The following is a 24,779-nucleotide window of genomic DNA, read 5'->3' on the forward strand; positions in this document are numbered from 1 at the left end:
CAAGAAAATACCCCTATTGTCCTGAACATACATTTGCCTTGAAGTAACCAATATCTTCTTAAAAATTATTTATTTAACAACCACTTATATACCACTTAGTATGCAAAAGGCATTCATCTAAGAATGCCACATACATTAACCCATTCTTTAATCTTCATAGCAAAGCAGTGGGGGATATTCTGTTACTACCCATATTTTGCTGATGAGTTTAGGTAACTTGCCTAAGGTCACAAAGATTGTAAATAATAAATCTGTAATTCAAACCCAGACAACTCCCCAGTCTTTTGTCTGAGTTGTTAAGCTCTCCTGCCTCTCTCATTATACCAAAGGAAAGATGGCCATTAATGCTATTTTTAATACTACTTCATATTAGTGTAGCATAATTTTAAATTTACATAAAGCAGTTACAGTGATTAGCCACAGATTCTCACCATCATCCCAGGAAGTAGATAAGACTATTATTAATTCTCATTTTCCATAAGAAAAAATTGAGGTTCAGAAAATCAAAGAAACGTTCAGAAGAACACATATCTGAAATTCAGATCCTGGTTATTTGACTACTGATCCATTATTTTTTTCTCCACTCCACATTAGTTTTCTCAGTTCTCTATTTTCCCTTAGGGAGAATTTAAAATCAGAATTTTTTTTTTTCCATTCCCTCCTATGTTGGCACAGTGATTAAATCAAAGAGATGAACTTTTTCTTTTTAAACCCAGAAACTTAAGCAATTCTCAAAATGACTAGGAATGTTTGATTTCAATCTTTTCAGGTAACCCATTTACTTATTAAGAGTCAGGAGGGCTTTTGAAGCTTGATACAATTGTACAGGATGACTGGGTAGAACATGGCAGTCACTTTTCCCCTTCATCTTCAGCCAGCACATTGAATTGCTTTTTTTGCCAGCTAGTAAGGCAGGCATGTTGGGACAGCGTAAAGGCAGGAACAGAAATATTGGTAGAGGAAACCCTGGGGCTGCAGGGAGAGGCCTGAGTTCAAGTCCCATATGAACTCACCATGCACTAGGGAAGCCTCAGCAAATCATTCACCCCTTTAGGCCTCATTTCTTTCATCGGTTGAGTATGGGTTTTGGCCCAGGTAACTGCTGAGACCCCTCCCAACTTCCCAGTTCCTTCGGTGGCTTTAGCTCTTTCTGGCTTTTTCCATGTGACTCTGGACATGTTGGGCCTCAACTGCCTGTTTTGTAAACCAGGAGTCATGATATTTATCATGATCATCTCCCTGGATTGATGAATGAATCTGAGAGGATGCTAGATACAAATGCCTTTAAATACAAAATATGCTTTAAAACAGGCAGATACTTACCACCATTAACTAAGTAGAAAAAAAGTTGCTTAATAATTCAGCAAGTGAAAACATTGCTACTGATCTTCATAAAGCCCTTAATGGGTTAAAGGTTTGGACATCTGGTGAAATACTAGCCTCAGCTATTTAAGTGACATCTTTCTTGGGTCAAATTTCTCTCCTCTCTCCAGTCCATCTGCTCACAGCCTGTCATGATAAACACTTCGGAGTTACAAAGCAAAGAGTACACAGCAACAGGAGAGGGACAGCATCTTGGATCTTAACTAGACAATAATATCAGAGCAAAAACAGTACCCAGTCAACTACTTTTCATTGCCCCAGCTCCACCCCACGCTACCCACCTCTGCTCACCACTCTTCTTTGCTTCATGTGTCACAGCCACATGTCAGGCTGGAGACAAGTTGAAGGTAAGAAATCAAAGCCACCCATGAGTGACTAAAGAAGAGAGACAGGCTTAATGGGTAAGAATAATGCCAGGTTTAAAATCTAGGTGTCACTTGCCCTTGGTTCAATGAAAGTAGAATGTGTTAAGTGATTGATACTCCCTAGAATAGAATTATCTCAGTGTAGTGTGCTGGGGATCAGGGCACTTGGCTTACCCGGGCACTGTGGTGATTTGTTCTGAGACTTTAAGCAAAAAGTGCTGAATGTTCAGCCTCAGCTTCTTCATTTGTAAAATCACATGGTTTTTGGTGTTAGCAATAAACAACTGTATCACTGTTTTCATTAGGCATGAATAGAGAAGTCTCTGACCGAGCTTGGCATGTAGTAGGTAGTAAACATTTTTTATTGACTGAATGTTTCATACTGGAAAGAGCACTATACTAAGTTCTTGCATGCCCAGCTGAAGACCTTGACCTCTCTTCAACTCTTTAGGAGCGCTGAAGTTTCAGAGCAAGGAAGTGTAATCATTATTGTTGAGGTTAATAGTCTTGGGGAACGATTTAAATGTTCTGTAATTCTCTCCTTGCTCTAACGTTCTGAAAGTCCATGCTACTGCTTTGAATATCTGATTACGTTTAAAACCAAAAAGTTGTGTCATTCCATATGCATTCTGTGTGAATAAGCACATCCCCAAAAGCTAGTTCCTCTAGCCTTGAAGTCACTAACATCAAAATGACCTCAGTAACAAATAGATTACGATGCAACCATACAATGTTAATAGTGGTTATTTCATAATGATTCAATTTCAGATGATAATGTAAAAAAAAGTCTTTAACTCTAGTTTCTTATTCATCTCTCATGAACATGCATTCCTTATGCACTAAAAATGATAAAAGAGAGAGTGTTGTCCAGCCAGGAAGAAAGGAAGGAATAATGTTAGCAAGAAGCAGAGCACAAGCTGGAAAGTGACCCAGCACTTACCATGGTAGGTACAAAAAATAAAGTTTTGCCTACAAATACCTTCTTTAGCAATAAGGTTATCTGTCTCTTCCCACTGGAAAAAAGGTGTATGTTCTATAACAATCCCAAAAAGAATCTGCCTCTTCTTTCTCTGGCTTTGCTTAAGTATCAGCTCTCTTCATTCTTTCATTTGACCAACAACCATTACACTGTACCCACCACGGTCCAGGTGCTGTGCTAGGTGATCAGGACACATAAATGAAAATGATGGCTTCTATTTTCAAGGATATGAAGTAATGGAAATTGTCACACATTGCTGGTGGGAGAATAAATTGGCACACCCATTTTGGAAAAGCAGTTTGATTAGTTGTTACACTTTAAGATGTGACTTTATGTTTTAGGACCCAGCATTTCCACACCTAAATGTTCTTGAACAGATGCAAATATTGCATGTGTGCACCTAGCAGTCATATGCAAGCCTGTACATAGCAGCGTTGTAATAGAAAGGAATAAACTAGAAACAACTCAACTATACATGTGAATGAACTACAGCTGCATGAATCAATAGTAATGAATTTCAAAAACATAATGTCGAATAAAAAATAAATCACAGAAGACCATGTATAATATGGTTTCATTTATATAGAGATCAAAAAGCTAAACAATATATAATTAGGGACACATGTATCTGTGGTTAAACTACAAAAGAAGCAAGAGTATAAAGAATAATTAACATTCAGGATAGTGGAAACCTCTGTAAGAGGAGAAACAAGATTCTTAATAGATGAAGACGACTGGGGGAATTTCAAAGATATTGGGAGTGTAATGGATATATGAGTAATAACAGTGCTATTATTCTTTAAGCCATATAAATATAATGTATATAGTCTTTGTATACATAATATTTTGATTTTAAAAATAAAGTGCACAAAAATGGGATGAAATACACCTCCCTGAAACAATCTTTTCTTTCAAAGCCCAAATCAAACATTTTCCATTTGTGGAGTCTCTCCTGACTTGACTGATATCTTCCCCCCCTTTTGATTGCTTTTTCTATTTTTTAATTGTACTTGTCTTCCTACAGCTCTCAATTTCTACCTTATGTGAGCACACTTTAGGTAAAGATCTTATATCCTAGAGACTGCACACATCTTGAGTATAGTATCTGTGTCTCATTATCTCTGCTTCCCCACAGAAACTCTCTTGGGAATCACCTGTGGTATAGTCCACAGAAATTGGGATTTGCCCTCAAGAGTTTTGAGTTCAAATCCTGACTTTATGACCTAAATCATATGAGATGTTGAACGTCAGTTTCCACGTCCATGAAATGCTGATAATGTCCACCTATTAGCACCACAAATTCAGGATTTTTCTGAGAATTCATTGAGATACTGTTTGCTAAACTGCATTATAAAGCATTATATAAATGTTTATTTGGGCCCTTGAAATAGAAAGTTCTCAACAAATATTTGTGAAATGATTTTGATACAGTCTTACTTTATTATGTCCCAAGCCCCTACAGGGAAGAGACGGGTCTCACGAAGGGTGAAATAACTTGCTCAAGGAAGGTAGTGAGTCACTCAAGAATAACTCACTCAGGAATATTGACTTTTTCAGCATTGAACCTTCTAAGCTAGAAAAGGCTTTTGGTCACTTTGTTTCCCAATCTTTTATGACCAGGGAGCTGTCAAAGGCTACCACACTTTGAGGTCATGTAGCAATGTAAACTATACTCTAAGTCATGAAGAGTGGCTATGAAGCTGATGCATGACAGATTTGATAGCAATTAAAATACCTCAGCCTGCTTTTACCTTGAAATGAAGTCATTATTTGTCAACAGTTTTCTTAAAATATAAAATTGGAAATTTTTAGGCTCACTATTATAGACAGTGCTAAAAATGTTCAAAAATTGACTTCCAGTTTGTTAAAAATATTTTAAAATATGTTCTAAAGGTGTTTATTAATGTTTTTCTAAACAAAATTGTTTAAAGAGAATAAATAGGCAAATTGGTTTTACTTCATTTTGGATCTTTGTATATTAAAATGACTACTTTGATTAGCATTTTCTTATTTCCAAAATGCTTTAGGATATATTATTTTATTTAAACACCTGTGAAGTGTTTATAAGTGTTTATATTATAAATCCCACTGGACACAAGATAAATCTGAGGACAGACACAGTAGACAGTAAGTGACAGACCCAGTTTCAAACATAAGTTTACTGACTCAGGACCCCAGGCATTCTCCATACTATTACATACTATTCTCCATACTATTACTATTACATTACCCCAGGCATTCTCCATACCATTTACCTTCAACATTTACCTTGGAGAGATCACCTCTCTGACACTCATGTATTTTCTTCAAATGTAAACTCTATGCCTAGCACACAGTAAGCAGGCATTATGTACTTATTGAATAAGCAAACTCTTTTTTTATTCAACATCTTCAAATTCCTACTATACATATGACATTGCGTTAGGCACTAAGGCAGAATCACAGGCTACCCCTACCTTCACAAATATAGCATCACAAATATTTTCATCTTTTGTGTGCATCTACTGTAAGCAAGAAACTTCTCAAATAGTTAAAATTTTAAAGGTAAGACATAACTTTTGGTTCTTCACCTAGAAGTTGGGCCCTTTGATTCCATTTTACAAAGGCAAGGATACCGGCTTAGCAGATGTAAGTGGGAAATTATAAGTAACATTCATGTCTTTCTTAAAATGTGACTGTTTATAAATATAAGTTGAAACATCTTATTGATCTTTCTATCCTCTAAGTTTCTACCACCTTTTCTGGCACATAGTAGGTGCTTCATAAATATTTATTAAAGAAGTTTAAGTCTTGACAATTCCTATAAAATGGCCAAGCCAAGAAAAGAAACAAAGGGAATAGAGCTCTGTGTGTGAGTGTGTGTAGTAAACTTTATCTTGAGGTAATTTTAGATTTAAAGAGAAGTTGAAAATATAGTAAAAAGTTCCCATATACCTCTCACCCTGTTTCTCCTAATGTTAATATCTTAAAAATCTGCCCAAACCAAGAAATTAACATTAATACCTTACTATCACTTAAATTTGAGATTTTTCTTGGATTTCACTAGTTTTTACACTAATGTCTTTGTTCTGTTCCAAGATTGAATCAAGGATATCACATTGCATTTAGGAATTTCTAGGTTCATCAACCCAAATAACCAGTTGAAGCCTAATTAAATAGTTCACATTTATCTAGAATAGAAACAAAGTAGCACAAGACCTGTGGGAAATGCCATCAAATAAAAAACAAAGATGAACAAAGAAAAACTGACCCCAAAGACACAAGAATGACACAGGAAATAGGAATAATGTTTACATTTGTAATTATATTGTTAGAGAGATTTGAGAAGATAGTTCACCTATTAAATAAGAATGAAGGCAAAAAAATATACCAGCAATCAAAGAATCAAAAAGACCTGTTGGAGATTAAAAATTCATAGGAATAGAAGCTTAGAAAAGTATTTGAAGAATAGTTTGAGGGAAAAAATTCTTAGATTGTAAAGGTAAAGAAATAGGGATAGAAAATATGAAAAAAATACAAGTGGCAGGGCAAAGCAATCAGGAAGCATGGTACTCATCAAAGAAGTTTCAGAAAGAGAATAAAGAGAAATGATGGGAACATATTCTCAAAGAAATAACAGAATAATGTTTCACTGAAGTAAAAGTGGACACCAGTCTTCATACTTCGAGGGCTCAAAGTATAGAGAGAGCAGGGATGAATGAAATAATATACCTACTACCTACCTCTTCAGAATTTGAGAATATCAAGGATAAGAGAAAACCTTAAAATCCCAAAAGCAGACAGAGGGAAAAGAAAGAAAAGTATACCTATGGAAGAAAGCATGAAACTGGTCTCAGACTTCGCATCATCTAGTTTTATAAACTAGAAAGTAGTGGAAAAATAGCTTCAAAACAGTGAGGGAAGATTATTTTAACATAGAATTCTCTATCCTGACAAGTTGTTAGTCCAAGTTTTTGTTACAAAATAAAGAGCTTTTCAGACTTGCAATAACACCGAAATTTGTTTCTTATACATCTTATCTAAGCAAGCCAACAGGTAACATACTCCAACAAAACAAGGAAATATTGAAGAGAGAAGAAAATATGGAATCTAAGAAAGAGAGGTTCTGATCTGGGAGGACAGTGAAGCTCCAGGATAATACACTTGCAAGTAGGCACAGAGGACAGGCAGTCCTGATTGTAGTGGGGTGTCAGAGGGTCTGGGAGAGAGGATTTCAAGGAAAAAAAAAAAGGAAGAAAAAGGGAATTCCATGTAATTGACCATGTGATTAAGAGCCTGAAAAAATGTGGGGATCTGGTGAAGACATGCTATTGATTTTTAAAAATAAAGAGATGTTAATTTAAAAAAAGAGCTATGCAGAGTCATAGTACAAACATAAAATAAATTAAAATGGACTATGATTTTGAGCAATTGATGGGGTATAAAAAAGCAAATCCAGTTAACACAGATTCTAAGAAAATTATACACCAAGTAACAAAAAGGGATCATTACATTAGATTTTTAGAAAAGGAAATTCATCCTAAAACACTTCAGCATATTTCACTCTGAAATGACCAAGATTTATCAAATTGTAATAGTGCTATCTGCTTATTGTAGTTACCTTTTAGAGTCAATGTATATACGAAGTAAAAACTCATTATCTTTAACTTCAGAAGATAATGCAAATGCTAACCTTGAAAGTTATGGTCAACGGGAATTGAGAGCTAGAAGGGGAAGGTTGTGTAAAAATAAGGACAGGAATACTAATTTCCTTATTTTCCATAGCGAGCAGCTAAACAGCACCGTCTGAAGTTGCTGAAATGAGAAACAGAGGTGTAAATACTATACTTATAAGTAGTTTAACTTACATTTAAAGTTACAATCAATAGGAGAACTAAAAATAATATGAAAACAGTTTAAATATGGGAAGAAATGAGAAATAGTGTAATAATGTTAAATTCTCATCTTGTAAAATTAGAGAGTCAAAAGATGTCACAGGACAGGAATAAAGACACAGACCTACTAGAGAATGGACTTGAGGATATGGGGAGGAGGAAGGGTAAGCTGTGACAAAGCGAGAGAGAGGCATGGACATATATACACTACCAAACGTAAGGTAGATAGCTAGTGGGAAGCAGCCGCATAGCACAGGGAGATCAGCTCGGTGCTCTGTGACCTCCTGGAGGGGTGGGATAGGGAGGGTGGGAGGGAGGCAGACCCAAGAGGGAAGAGATATGGGAACATATGTATATGTATAATTGAGTCACTTTGTTATAAAGCAGAAACTAACACACCATTGTAAAGCAATTATACTCCAATAAAGATGTAAAAAAAAAAAAAGATGTCACATGACATTTTCAAATAAAAATAATAGAGGTATAAGCACATCATTTAGTGTTTTGGAAGCAACCAGCAGATGAACTTAACCCATAAAAGGGGAAATGTCCTAGACAGTGTTAAAGGCTAAGACATTGGAAGCCTTTGCGTATTTTATTTTTCATGATGTGCATATAATTTTTAAATATTATAAATATATGTCAATTGCAGAATTTTTTAAATTAAAAATCTTTTAAAATAAGTCCATAACATTTACAAAAGGATGTTAGTTGCAGTATATTCATAAAGTGTCAAATTGGATTTAAAAACCAATAGATCAATAGGAGAATATTGTATGGAGTTTAATATGGAGTTTAATGCAGCATTAAGAATAATTACGTGGGGACAACTGTACTGCCATGGGTGGATTTCTAACAAATGTAGTTGGTGAGAGGAAGGAAGCTACAGAATATGTTCATGTATAAGAAGCATAGGGTTCCATTTCTACAGATACAAATGCATAAAGGATTTCAGGGAATAGGTCTGGAACTGACAGCAGTGTGGTGTGAATTATAAGGGGAACTTAAGTTCTACATAGTTTTGTTTTGTTTTCTTTTCCCCTATGACTTTCATTCTTTTTTTAAACTCTGCACATTTTTCTACTTTTTATTGTGGGAAAGTAGAGAGACTAGTATAATGAATCCCCATGTATGCATCTTTCAGTTTTAATACGTATCAACTTAAAGCCAATCTTATTCTATCTCTACTCCTACCCATTTTCACCCTTTATAGATAATTTTGAAGAAAATCTCAGACATAATATTACCTGTAAATATTTTCATGTTACAAGATAATTATCCAGATTTTAAAAATTAATCATTTCATGTCATCAAATATCATGTTCAATATTCTGAAAGATTCATATGTGCACTTTTTTACAATTTGTTAAAGTCATTATGCTTGATTTTTTAACGTTTTAATTTGTGTCATGAAATATTTAAAAAACGAAAATATGGAAAATAATTAACAGGCATGCATATACATACCAACCAGATTTATATGTTGTTATATTCTACCATTTTGGCTTCAGAATTTTCAAGAAATAAAAACATATTTTGGGGAGAAAAAATACAATCATTCTTTAAGAAATACAACATGTTTTCAAAGACATAAAAATGCTGAGGAATAAAAAGTTCATGATACAAATTTATTCTATGCTTCCCTAAACTTCTATTTCCCCCTTCTTTCTCCCCAGAGATCATATCTGTTCTATTGTTAATATATATCCTTCCCATCATATGCTTTATAAGTTTAATACATACATAAGCACATACAAATAATATCTTTTACTAATTTAAAAAACTTTAAATGGTACTATATTGTATGTATCCAATGATATCTTTTTACCCTCAACATTATGTTTCTAATATTTATCCATCTTGATACATTCAGGTCATTTATTTTAATTGCTGCCTAGAATTTCACTGTGTTTATATATTCATTCTCTCATTGATGAATGTTTAAGTTACCCCAAGTTCAGTCCTGCAAGTTCTATCATAATGATTATTCTTATTTATTTATTTTTATTTTTATTTTTATTTTTTGCGGTACGCAGACCTCTCACTATTGTGGCCTCTCCCGTTGCGGAGCACAGGCTCTGGACGCGCAGGCTCAGAGGCCATGGCTCACGGGCCCAGCCGCTCCACAGCATGTGGGATCTTCCCGGACCGGGGCACGAACCCGTGTCCCCTGCATCGGCAGGCAGACTCCCAACCACTGTGCCACCAGGGAAGCCCCATAATGATTATTCTTGAACATATTTCTTCAAGTGGATATGTGCGTGTTTCTCTAAGTAATATTCCTAGAAATGAGCTTCTCAGTCATAGAATATGGTATTTTCAAATTTATTTGATATTGTCAATTTGTGCTGCTAGTGATTTCCCAATTTGTTCTCCCCCAGCAGTATATGAGCTTCCTCTTACCACACCCTCATCAATCTTTGATATTTTCCAAGTTTTCAATTTGCTAGTCTGAGGGATGTGAATTTCACTGTGATTTTAATGAACATTTCTCTGATTGCTAGAGGAGTTTCAGACACTTATTGACCTCTCAGGTTTCTCTTTCTTCAAAATTCCTATATTTAACATCTGGTCATATTTCTATTGGCTTATTTGACATTTTCTCATTAATTTTAGGAGTTCTTTATAAATTCTGGACACAGTTTTCATCATACATTATCATTTATTTGAGTTGCAAGAATTTTTTTTCCATCTTTGACTTGCTCTTATTCAGAGTCCTGTCATAAAAAAAAAAAAGTTTAAAATTTTAATGTAGTCAAAACTATCAACATTTTTCTCTTATGGTTTGTGCCTTCTGGGACTTGTTTATAAAATCCTTTCTAATTCCAATATCCCTAACATATTCTATAATTTCCTTAAAAATTTTTAAAGTTCCAAATTTCATATTTTGATTTTCATAATAAAAATATATTCATCTATTACTTCTATAATAATTAATAAAAAGATACAAAAGTAAAATTCATCCATAATTTTAGCCCTCAGAAACCAAGTGCTGTTAACATTTATACCACATACTTCCAATTTCATTTCTGTACACATATCCTTTGTGATATAAGTAAGATGACACATTACCTATGTTTTTATACACTTTTTTTCATTGAACAACACTTATTAATATTTTTAGATGTATAATAATTCACAGAAGGAGAGGTTGAGGCTGGAGTACTGGGAGATGCAAGGTTTGGAGAGGGAACCTGAGTGAAAATTTTCCTTTACAGTGTGCGTGTGGGATACAAGCAACCCAAACCATGTACACTAATTCGCTTTTTTTGTTTTTACATAGCCTCTATGTGTCCCCCCACTGTAGAAACTTACATAGTCTTCTAGTGATTGTTGCTCGTATTCTGCTTCCTCAATTAAATCATACACTCCTTTAGGTCAGAGACAGCTCTCACTCATCTTTGTATGACCGATTGAACCCAGCAAATATTAGGTGCTCACGACATATGGAAAGGAAGGTGGTAAAGTGAACAGTGAATTAGGAATGAAGAGACCTAGATTCTATCTAGTTCAGTAAGTAACTACCAAGAAGTGTCTTAAACAAATTTCTTCTGAAACCCAGTCTCTTCATCTGTAAATTGAGGGGAGGGGATTAGATCACCTTTAAGTTTCCCATCTCCTCTGACATTCCAGACTCTCTTGTTTCCTTAAAAAGGGAAGTATTCACAGGGCCCATAAATATTCTTTAAAAATTTATATTTCATGATACTATTAAGTAGCCCAGGCTTTCAACAACTTATGATATCCAACAGTAACAGGTGTTTACTTAAACACAGATGGAAATTGTGGTCCCTTAAGAGTGCCAATTTTTCAGTAGAGATGTCCTTGCAGGTTTGGATGGATGAGCTGTTTTCTGGTAAGTAGCCATCGGAATACCAGAGAGTGAGCTTAATGTAAGATACCCATTGGAGCTCTGTTACCACTGAGATTTCTGGCAGGATATAGGGCCATGTCATTTCCTGGCTCGTTTGCCTTTCCATCTGTCCCATGGACTCCAACCCACTAAAGGGAGTTTGTGATTACATCTCCCTCTAGTGACAAAAACCTTTGCACAGTGCAAAGTCTCCTGTGGCACATGAGAAAGAACATTTGGCTAGAAAAATATAAATGAAAAGAGAATATACTGGTCCTTTGATAATTCGAGGAACATTTTCTCACTGTTGCTCTGTGAGAGGAGCAAAGTTCATCATATATTTCGCTTTGCATTGAGAGAACTAACAGTCAGCAAGCTGTGTTTTTTTTTTTTTTTTTTTGCATGTCTGAGAACCAAATAGTCAGGAGTCTGCCCCATTAATATGATGCACCAGACCAACCATTAACCAAAGTCTCTTATAAACATATAATAGGATAATCTCCAGTGCAAATATACACAACAATAATCTCTCTTCTATTCATTCTATGTATAGTGGTCCACAAAACTGGTTTTGGTTGAAACAGCCATATGATAATTTTTTATACTAAGGAACTAAAAATATCAGGAATACAAATTTTTACCCTAAAAATATACATTCATAAGAGAAATTCATAATAATAGTTAGCCAAGGTTAACTCAAAACCAATAGTTGGAGAAATGAGATAGACCAGACAGAAGGCAGTTCATATTTTGGGACATGATTTCTCATAAGAAAGCTGGTAGAAATGGCCTCTTGTGTATTTGCACCATCCCTTCAGCAGTAGTCCATTGTGATTCAAGGGAAAATACTAGGCAAACAAACAGCTATTTTGTTTTCTTCATATTTTGTTTGTGATAAGTGCTGTTGTGATTGTCCAGTACTTATCACAGACCAAATAAGGAGGAAATCTCCCCTGCATTGGCAAAGAACTTGCTCATGGTCTCGTAAGCAAGGGGCCAAACCAGTGACATCACCTCAAAACTCTAACCTCAGGATGTCTCACCTTTCACATCAAATTCCCTAATCCCTCTATTCAGTACAACTTCAGGTCAAGGGATTAGGATGTCCTGGATCTTTAAGAATTTGCCATCACAAACAGATTCATTTCAGGAGCCTTCTTTTCATTGAAACTGTTATATCTGCAATGGAAGCTAGGCACTGGGCTCTGGGGAAGAAGGGATTTTCACCAGCTCCCTGGGAAGTCCCTCTCGTTTCTAAGTTCCATCTCTCAGTTCATTTTACGAAGCTCTTTATACAGCTGGTCCTGTAATTTTAGACCAACATGGTCAGTTTTTTTCACCATTGACCTTGCGGATGGACAACCGAAGAAGTCAAGTCTGTGATTTCTATACAGTTGTAGTCGCTGAATTGACCCAGGTGTCAGAAACGAATCGGTCAGACTTCTTAAGTTTACAGCACAGAAACCTAAGGCCTAGAGTGGATAAGACTTCCCAAAATCACACAGAAAGAGTAAGACTAGAAGCCAGATCTCAGGATTCCAAGGACTGAGTCTTTTGCATCTTGCCATACTGTTTTTGTTTTGTTTTTTTCAAAACAGACCGGAGATCACATTTCCAAATAAACATAGATTTATTTTTGCCCATTCAAAATAGTCTTTTAAGAAGTTTATGGATATTTAAATAATGGTACTTTTATGCAAAACGTATTTAGAATTCATCTTTGGGCATTACACCTAGTCTATGGTACATTATTAATGATTTCCTTAGCTAGCAGGCTGTTAGCTCATTAAGCGCCCAGTCTTCAGTTTTGCCTGTATCTCCAGCACTTAGCATATAATTGGTACCCTGTAGCTCATCGCAAATATTTTTTGAATAAAACAGCTCATCACTGTTTATCATTTGATAAAATGTTTAATTATTAGAAATATCCAATATCACAAAGAAAAAAATCATAAAATCAGTGGTTGGATGTATACACTGCATCATATGATTGAGTCCCTGTCTCTCCCCTGCAGGGCTAGAGTAATCTGAGGGCAGAAACCATGTCTTTTTCACCCAGCGTCTCACAGCACCATGCCAATTCTTGCACAGAAAAAGAACTCGCATAGATAATCAATACATATTTAATGAATAATGGGGCAGCAGGTGGGAATTTGGATGAAGGTGGAGACCCATTGTTTCTAGGTTGCTGCAACAAGAATGTAATGGTAATATTTCTTGGTTGGAACACAAAAAAACTTGAGCTATTGCCAAAGTTCTAACCCTTAACTGGCCCCTTTGAATGAAAAAGCATGGATGAAAAAGCATGGCAAAGACCTTGGATGAAAAAGCATGGCAAGGACAATAGATTGCACCATAAACTGACATCTAAATGTCTTTAGCTGCCCATATCCTCATCCCAGAGTGTTTCAAAGACAGATTTTTCTCTTTTTCAAAGATCTCGTCTTGCTCCTTCAATGCAGTGAGTACACACTGCCAGCAGTACATTAAAGAAGGAGCACATATGACTACTGTAAGTTCTCTAATACTTAGGGCTGGTTGTGATCGGTGTTTGGAATTACATATATTATGCTTGGGAATAATGCACAATGGGATATTTTCTGGAAAAAAACTATGCACATACATAAGTAATCAAAGGCTGTGTAATAAATGCACTTGGGCAAAACCAGTGACACCTATCTACCCAAGGTTGTCCCTTTTTAAATCCACAGTTAAATGCTGAGGCTCAGGTGCATATTTTCATCTGATCCCATTTTCTTTTAGAAATGAGAGTTAAAGAACCTTCCCTTTTACCACACATTGTCCTGGGTAGAGTAGAAGGGAATTAATATTTGTGGTAAATAAACTTCAGGGCTCTGAGATCCCATGAAGCTTAATTAGATGTATAAAAAATAACTTTAAATTTGGGCGTAACTACTAGGGTCATCAATAGTGCCTTGGGCATCGTCCCACAATCCAAAATAATTTTTCTTTATAGAGGAATGTGCTTGAAATATTATGTTTCATTCCTTAAGGGGAATCGTCCCTATTTGGGATTCTTAATATATTCTAGTTTAACACGCAGGACTTATTTTTAACAAAGTGTGTTTTATCACTGAATCAGTTTGTGGAAGAGACCAAGAGCTGGTTGCATTCAGTCCCGCCCATATACAAATAAGACTGTTTGGTTGGCGAGGGAAGGAACTTTGTCTTCCATACTATTCTGTCCTTCTACTGCTCCTGACCTAAATCTCCATCTAGAGTGGACGAGTTTATAATATTTCTTTATAAGTATTCTGGCACATTAAAGTGAGTGTCTGTACATGGAGCAAGTTGGATGGAGATAAAGTGTAGGGCAGGATAACACTTCTGTTGGACAGCTTGCTGGCTGCTGTCGTGTTCGCTGGATGCCAACATGAAAGATAGGTGAAAAAATCCCTCAACCCAGGCAATGTACATTTCTCATTCCAGTGAAAATTGAGTGAGTGGCTGTGGCTCTGATGCTACTTCCATGTGGCTCCTAAGCCCCAGCCAGCAAAGGCTCTATCTTAAGTGAGTGCGATGGTGAGATTCAGAGGTCTTCAGCTGCTGATGCTGCTACCGTCTGTGCCACTCAAGATCAGTTTGGACCTACCGAGTTCCCCACTTACTACATCAGCACAGAATCGCTTTCCCCCTGACAACCCAAGGGATCTATTGAAGTCTCCAGAATGGGAAGCATCTCTCTTCTCCCTCACACCCTGTAGTATTCTCTATAATCTGATATGAAGCATGTGAATCCTACCCAGACCCCTGAAATTAAGACTTTCAAAAGCCAAGGGCTAACTCTATTTTTCTCTTTTATTTCTGCTATGTCATCTCTTCTTTGAGGCAATACAAAGAATGCCTACCTGGATGAATGGAGGAAACATTAGGAGTAAAAATCACATCATAATGCTTTAAAAATATGATCTCACAATAACTTGTACATGCATGGAGAGAGAAAAAAGGGATACAAGCCCAGAGAAATGCATTCATAGTTTGTTATTTTAAGACCATGGAGACAAACAGAGATCCCCTTGTTTAATCCTTCCATTTATAGTGGGTAGAACCAAGGTCCAGAGGAAGGAAATGCTTTGCTCAATGTGACAGTATAAGTTATTGGGAAAAAATGGGATTTTTGACCCATTTCTTATCAATTTAGTTTACAGAAAAAAATACATACTTCAATGTTAGTCAAATCCATATTTTAATTCATATCTGAAAAAGATTTTTAATTAGTATATGAAATAAATTCTGTCATTTATTAGCATGTGTGATCTTTGGCAACCATTAAACATCTTCAAGGGTTATCTGTAAGTGGGGCTAATATTATACTCTGTAGACTTGTTATAATCAAACTGTAGGTAAAGTATCCAAATTTTTGGCATATACTAAATGCTCAATAATTCATAGCTGTGGTATGAAGTATGATGCTATACTCTAACTTTCATATTTGTGGTTATAGATTATCATATGAACATGTAGATGAAAGATGCTAGTTAGCTGCTTAAATAAATAAACATTATTTATGCTTTTTGTGCTATATTGTTCTATAATAATGTGCTATATTGAAGGCTATAATATCCCTTAACAGGCAAGGTTAAAACAAAGTACTTTTGAACCTTTATTATTCACTTCCAAAAGTACGCATTCAATTAGAAACACTGAAGCATTTACAAGTAGAATTTTCTGACTTTTTAGTTCAAACAGTTCAGCCAATCTGAATACAGGTCAGTCAAAAGATGTAGGATAAGAAAGCTAGATTAAAGGATTAGTATATCTTTTTCACACAAGACACTGAGCCTTACAGAAGGGAAATGACTTCCCCAAGGTGGCAGAGCTAGTTCTTATAGAGCCAAGCTTAGAATCTCCAAATCCAGATATCTAAACTAGGTCACATTACCCCCTCTGTCCCATTTGTAATTTAAGAGTTAGGAAACATAAACCTCAAACCTAGAAGTAATCCAGACTCTTCCTCTGCCTTCATACTACACCTTAACATCAACCATCAGAGGTACTATAAATTGCCTTACGTAACTCTTAAGATTCACTCCCACCAGTAAAGCGCAGGTTATGAGACAGATCTGACTGCCCCAAACTGCTTATCAATGGATTCCTTATTTCCATAAACTATTTTTTCTTATTTATAATGTTTTTTAAAATTACCTGTTATCGATATATTATTTTAAAACCTTTTTAAAGCCACCTTTTTTGCTTTATTAAATTCCCACAATTCTATTTCTTTGGTATTTTCTCATTTTTATTTGTCCAGATACTCAATTAAGAGAGAGAAAAAAAAAAAAAACGGGTTGCCTTACCAGAGTTTCAATCTAGTCCTAAAATAAAGGAGATAGACTAATTTTCTGATTACTCCTTTTACTTAAACAAGTTGAAAAGATAAAAATAAACAAATGCCGGAGTGATTCAGGGATAATAAAGGAATTTTATCTAAACAATCCCAATCACAAAGACACAAAAATACTAGTTAAACACACAAAACATAGGAAGGACAGTGAAAACTGCCTTTATCATAGACACACCTGAAATATGTTCTCAAACCAGTCATGTTCAATTTAATAATAGTTAATATAAGCTGTTGCTACAGTATTTTTACTGTTTTTAAATTAAACCTCACCCATTTATAATCCATATAAACAGACTTAAAAACAAAACACAAAATTCTTAGCATCAGTTTCTTGGTCAAAGTGCAGTAAAAGAACAAGTGAAAATGCCAACAGTGAAACTCAGGAACAAGTTCAAACATCATAGACACAGTTGAGACTCTAAGAGTTGTATCCCATGGTTAAGAAAAAGGGATGCTTTTATAAATAAGAAAAATGCCTTCATCAGCATAAAGCATAGTCAAACATCATTATAACAAATGTTTTTGATGTGACACTAAAGAATAGGATTTGCAGGTAAGGGAGGGATCTGTGAGGCTGACTATTTTCTTGTTTACATCTTCTAATTTTTCATAATATATTTTTGCTATGTGACTTTAGTCTTATCACACTTAACCTCCTTGAGACTCCAGTCTCAAAACAAAACTAAAACAATAATCTACCTCACCTGTCATTTGGTGTAAATTGTGAAGAAAAAGCCCACAGAATTTTTTGACAGAATGAATGTAATGGTGAAAGAAAGAGAGTTGTCAAGAATAACTTTAAGGTATTTAGTCTTAGGGTCTGGAAGGATGGTGTGGCCATCATTTGAATTAGGGAAGCCTGTGGAGAGAGCGTCTGAGATTCCACACTTCTCCAACAGACGTTACGCCTGCTCACTGATCACAGAAGTCAAGAAATTTGAAGGAATCAGAGTTCTTTACAATCCATTACTTAGCCCAGGCCTAGCACACCTGTGCTATGCTTTGTTGGATTCTGTGGCAACAGATTTCTACAATTGGCTGCTCAGATATTTCAATATGAAAAAAGCCTCTTTCTAAAAAAGGTCTTTACTTCCCAATGAGGTTACCTGCAGAAAGGTGGTTCCCAGTTATCTAGATTATATACTCTATTTCATGAGATACTTGCATATCCTGATTATTTTATTGTTTAATACATTTCATATTAGTGGGAAAAATCATTTGGGATATATTAGATATCATATCTAAAATTAAAATGCAATACACTTTTAGACATAATCAGAAGATAAAATTGCAGCTGAAATGGAGGATATATAGTGATTGAGGGACCAAGGTCAAAGGTAATTTTAACATGATACTTTTCTATTAATAATTTTAAGAATGCACAGCTCCTCCTGTCTGACAAATTCCTTCCTTTAGTAACTTCCTTCCCTTTAGGGAAGCTAAATTATTCATCTTTTCTATTGGGAAGTCTAAAATGTATAAATAAAGAAATAGAAATTGCAGTCTATTATTTAGAATTAGAAAGGTATCTAGCTGGGTAATAGAAAATTAAGATCTATAAATTAGTGAGTCAATGGTGAGAGGAAGTATAATTTTCATAGGAGGGAGTCATTAAATACTGTGCCAGTTGGAGTCTGAGTAGAAAGCAGATGGCACACTGTTGTTGAAGAGAGTTTAATGAACAGCAATTTACAAAACTATGGACCATGTTTAGGTAAAACAATCAGGGATGATAAAGTACCCAGATTACATCAAGGGGCAGGTGCAAGAAGCAATTGCCAATACCTGGCGTGACTTATAGCTGTAAGGGAGGGTCCCTCCCAGGAGCTGTGGCTGACAGGAGTTGTAGCCATAGATGGGAGCCACTTCCCAACCATCACCTGATGGAAAGCTAGCCAGCAAGACAAATACCCTCCCTTTGATCTCAAGATGATGCCAAACCCATTTTGCCATTGGCCAAACCCATTTGGAAGACTCAGGGAATGGGAGCCTAGACAGTGAGATCCAGAGGTCAGCCTCCTAGGTCACAGTGCAGGGTGGAAGATGATGGACAATGGATGCGGAGAAGCACAGAAAATTTCAGCTGGGATACTCTCCAAGAGTGGAAGCACAAACATATTAAAGTTGCCTGGGAAAACACATAGATGTTTACAAAGAAACATCATTATTTTTTAATAGAAAAAAGTTGAAAGAGTAGGGTTAAAAATAATTCTTACCACTCGAAATAACCATTGTTTATACATTATTTCAGATCTTTCTAGATAGATAGATAGATAATCAAAATAAATAAATATGTAGGAAGACAGAAGGGTAGAAGATATTTAAAATTATATTACATCATAATTTCTTATAAAGAGTACTAAATATAATACTACTTGAATACAATGGAGGATAAGTCTAAGATATTTAAAATGTAACTGAAGTGGAATTCAAGGATTTACTGATACATATTTTTTTACCACAAGCTTTATTAGTATAGGTGCCTTAGCACATTTTGCCGTCTTTTAAAATTTACACTTTATGTGACTTATTAAACTTTGCATTTATCATTTATTTATATTTTTATGGATTCATAGATGTGTATTTTATTCTAATGGCTATAATCCAATCTTATTATTTATTGGGGTGCTTAAGTTGACCCAGATTTGGCCAGTGGGGGCCCCTTCAAACTAGCTTCTCTGTCCTCTTGACATGTACCCATCATTCTAAGAGTATCTCTTTACCCTTTCAGCCTTACAGAATGTTCCAGGCTCATTTCGTGCTTTCCCTGCCCAAGCTCTGGGAATAGCCATTCCTTCAAAGATCCCTGGTTTCTTTTAGTGGAGAATTATATTTCAAAACCAAGACTTAAGTGATATTATGCTCATTTATATAAGCATACCTCTGTTCCCAAGTCCTCTTAGTGAATAGAGCTAGGGAATGCACACACACATTCATTTATGTCTATGCTTATTTATATATCTATTAATTAATTTATCTCTGTATCTATTTATCTATCTAAACTGAAAACCATGAGTTCACATTGATGTCTTCAATTCTAACCTAACACCAACAGTTTCATTTTGTTTTTCCCTTTCCATATTTGCAATGCCCTTCTCTAACCCTGAGGCACTTGGCTCCCATGATACTTAATAGTTTTGCTTATTTGATTAACCACTTATATGTTAAAAATCTTCCTCACTGCTGACACATGCCCCTACCTTCCACTGCCAGAACTCCAATGTTCCATGTTGAGCTGTCCCTCTCCCCACACACAGAAACTTTCCTCACCCCTGCTGGGCTCCAGTGCCCTGTGCTGGGCTCCAAAATCTGCACTTGGACACCTCTCTCACACTAGTTGAGCTCTAAAATCTCACTCTGGGTCACCATAGTGTTTTCTCTCTTCCCAATTTTGATACCAAACTTTCTTTGGGCTGAATTTTTCAGGAAGAAACAGGAATAGAAAGAAGAATAAGAGAACTATTATTTTAAATACCTATGTTAGAAAGAAAAGGGAAGTAAAATCAATGGGCAAACTTTCCATCATTTAAAAAAATCTAGAAAAAGAACAAATTTTAGAAATACTAAAAAAACTTTTTAAATAATTGTGAAAGGAGAGAAAACTAGCAATAAAAGTAACAAAAGAGGAGACATTACAGGTGTCAAAAGATAATTAGGTGATATCATGGATGACATTATATCAATAACTTTGACAACTTGATATAAAGGACAAATTCCTTGATAAATATAACTTATCAAGATGAACATAGAAGAAATAAGAAATCTGACTGCTCACATACTTATTAAGGAAATTGAATTCTTGATCAAAAACCTTCCCACAAAGAGAATCCTGGTCAAAAATGGCTTCAAGATGAATTCTAACAAACAACTAAGGGAGAACTAATATTAATTCTGTAGAATATATAGAAGGAGGAAACACTTTCCAAACTATATGCATAACCCTAATGCCAAAACTTGACAAAGATATCACAAGAAAATAAAATTATAGAACAATATAACTTATGATCAAAAATTCAAAAATTTCTAACAAAATATTAGCAAGTTAAACTTAACAATATTTTTTAAAGACAATAAATACATCGTGACTAAGTGATTTTTAACTCAGGAATAAAAGCCTGGTTTAATAAGAAAATCAATCAATGTAATTATCACATAAATAGGACAAAGGGGAAAAATCATACATTATCTCAATAGGTGCAAAAAAGCAGTTATGATAAAACTCTCAATATCCAGGAATAGAAGAAAATTTCGTCAATCTGACTATGGGCATCTAAAAATAACCTATAATTAACATTATTCTTAATTGTGAGGGACTTAAAGTGCTTTCTTTCTTAAGAGTGGGAATAAGGAAAGGGTGTCCTGTTCCTCCTCAACCTTTGCCTTCAGCTTTTTAGTGAGAGTCTTAAACAGTGCAATAAGGCAAGGAAAATAAAAGAAAGGGTAAAAACTGAAAAAAGAAAGTATTGTTACTCATAGGTGAAATAATGTTAATATTAAGAGCCCAATAAACTTCACAAAAAATACTGTTCGAATAAATGTATATACCAAGTTCACAGGAAACAAAGTTACTAGTCAAAAATCAATTGTCTTTCTATAAATAAGCAACACATAATTGGAAATTGAAATTTTTAAAATACCATTTAGTATATCATCAAATCCATCAAATATATAGTTGTAAGTATAACAAGATATCAATGCTGAAAACTACAAAATATTGCTGAAATAAAAAAATTAAAACAAATAAAACCTGATGATATTAGAGAGATATACAATATTTATGAATTGGACGACTGAATATTATTTATATCTTCCCTGTCAAAACTAATCTCTAAATTCACTGCAATCCCAATGAAACTTTCAGCAGGCTTTTTGAAGAAAGTAAGATGATTCTAAAATTTATATGAGAATGTAAATGATCTAGAATGACCAAAACAATTTCACATTTGTACACTGTAATATTTGTAAGATCCAGAATCAGAAAGTGACAGTTCTCACAATGACAGAGTGACCTAAGGTAAGGGAAGCCAAGAAGAGGAACTCAAAAATAAAGATTAATAGCTATCTACTTACTGTGTTCCAGGCATTATTAGGACTTCGTATGTATTCTATCTTTTAATCCTCACAATAGCCCTATGAGGCAGGTGTAATTAGGACCTCTACTTTATAGATGAAGCAGGTAGTGGAGCCAGAATACAAAGTAAGGGTTTTCAGATTACAATACTATCCATGAATGAAAAGGAACAGACCAAAATAGCATTTACATTTCATATCCAATATAAACAAGGTGAAACATTCTAAGCTTTCCAATATATTATTAGTATCTCTAAATAAGAATGATGTTTCGCTATAAAGTGACAACTTGCTCTTCACGGTGTAAACTAAAAACATTTCTTTCCAAAATTTTTCAAAATGGTTGAATGAACAATGTGTTGATGCAAAGATTTAATGACGACTTGAAAGTAGGAATAATATTAAGAGACGATAGGGTGGGGCTGAATCCCAAGCAATTATTCCCAGAAGTTATACAGTAAAGAGTATAAACCTGGGCATTCTCAGAAGTCCATTTATGCTACAAGTATGGACACCTGAATTAAACAGTTTTGAAGGAACAAACCTTTATTACTAAACAAGGGTCATTCTCAGAAAATAAAAGAAATCAACATGATGATACAAGGTTTTCCCTGTATCATTCATTAGGAAAAAAAAAAAAAAGAATATGAGTAAACTCCCTGTTTGCACTGGGAAACATTTTTTAAATATGTTATTAAATATTTATTCTAATAATATTTGTTGAGTTTTCCTATAGGGAGAAGAGATATAAAAACACAGCTATTGTGTTTGAGAAATTCATTTTAGTGAGTAAACAAATGTATGGGCCATTAACTGAAACTATAGAGAAATCAGAACTGAGAAGATTGTGTAAATTGCCAAAGGATAAATGGATAGTGGAGGCCTGGGGAAGGGAGCAGTCAGGGATGGATGCAATGAGAAGAAATTTATGAAGAAAGTGTGATAAATCACTTGCGGGGCAAGGATAGTAAATACATTCTGGATAAGGTATCGCTGTAATCAGAGACATGGTGGCCTACAGAGTGTTCTGGAAACTGCAAGAAAGCCAATATGGCTAAATAAATATGTGGTAGATGGGCAATCAGTGAGGCTCAGGGGGCAGAATGTGCAGGATTTTTAATTTTACCCTGAGGTTATAGAACCATGGAAGGTTTTACACATTGGGGTAATTTATTTGTAGTCTTATCAGTAATCTGGCCCAGGTTGCAGCCTAGATGATGATTAAAACGCTATTGCAATAGTTCACAGGGAAAAATCTAAAGACATAGAAATGAGATCAAAAGATGAATTTGAGGACATTTAGGAGACAGGATCAATGGAAATGAACAAGGAAAGCAGAACGAGAGGGGTCACTCCAGGCTGACTCAGGGGCTGGAGGTACACGTAGCTTGATGAACATGAGCGGTGCTAAAGGATGCCGCCTTTGATTTGATCGTCCTTCCAATTAGACTTCTAGAGCTAAATCGGGGGGGGGGGGCAAAGCATAAGATAAGTAGAACCCCAGTTTCTTAAAGTGCATTTCACCCACCCTTCTTTTGTGAATTAAGTTTTCATAAAATAAGAGCAATCCTGAATTTTCTAAGCTTTGACTTTCACCAAATGACAGAATGACAGCTACCAACTTTGGCAAGCCTAATTCTACCCAGAACCTGAGATGTCAAATTTCCTTGTCCTAAGGATTCAGATATGTAATTCCTTTCTAAACATTGTGCATGATTCACTCTGTCTGACTAATGACGTGACAGTAGGTAAAAGAAAAAAAGAGGAGAAATTGCCACGGAACAACAAATAACGTGAGACCACGCAAATATACTGAATGTGAACACCTGCTATTCCACACATCATGAGTTATTTTAGAAGTTTCAAGTTGAATAAGCACCAAAAGCCCCTGCAGAAACAGAAATATCTCCACCCAGAATGAGCTCTCTTCTTACCACACTCTGGGACCGTTCTCTGTGCTGCTGAAAGTGAGCTAAGCACAGATATGACTGTGTACTGTTGGTGTTATGGGCATACGGTCCAGGAAGCCATGAACAAAATGAATCTCCTCCACTTGTCCTTCTTCCATCTCTACATCTGTTCATAGCCTGATCTCATCCATCATCTCAATCTAAGCTCTGACCTCAGGTCAGTTCTCCAGGGCATCCGCTGGCCCTGGGCCGCTTTTTACCTCTGAGGAATCCCAACACTGATTTGTGGTTTCTTGGGAAGGCCCAGGACTGAGGATCAAGAGACCTGAACTACTATCTCACCTCACTTCAAGTTTCCATTCTGTAAAGTGAAAACAATCATGACTCAGCCATCACAGTAAAAGCCAAACCAAATGATGTTGTAAAATGGCCTTTGGAAGCTTAAAACGCTATACACATGTGGGAGATTATAATTGTCCGATAGCCTTTCTCAGCTAGTTTATACATTTTGTCTGAATTACATGAACGATGAACTTGGGTATCTTCTTTTGTATTAGGATAAATATACTGCCTTAACAGAGTGGTTATAAGAACAAAATGAGTACACATGTGGAGCACATGGCACAAGTCTTGGAAGCACTACACACTGAATAAAAAGTAGTACTCTTGGTGGTAGTGCTGCTATTATTACCATGACTCCTATTGATCTGTTCCAGAGAAATCAGTATTTGATCCCAGCCTATTTACAGGGCCCAAATGCAGTGCTTGGTGGGGAATCTGCAGATCGAGGGTGCAGAGGGAATGGTGAGTGAGTTGCTTGGTGTTCTTGTTCTTTTTTTTTGGCCATGCCATGCGGGATCTTAGTTCCCTGACCAGAGATCTAACCTGTGCCCCCTGCGTTGCGAGTCTTAACCACTGGACCACCAGGGAAGTCCCATGAGCCGCTTGTTTTAAGCGGCAGATGCAGACTAGACCGTGGC

The sequence above is a fragment of the Delphinus delphis genome, chromosome 4 (assembly GCF_949987515.2).
Source record: "Delphinus delphis chromosome 4, mDelDel1.2, whole genome shotgun sequence".
Classification (NCBI taxonomy): Eukaryota; Metazoa; Chordata; class Mammalia; order Artiodactyla; family Delphinidae; genus Delphinus; species Delphinus delphis.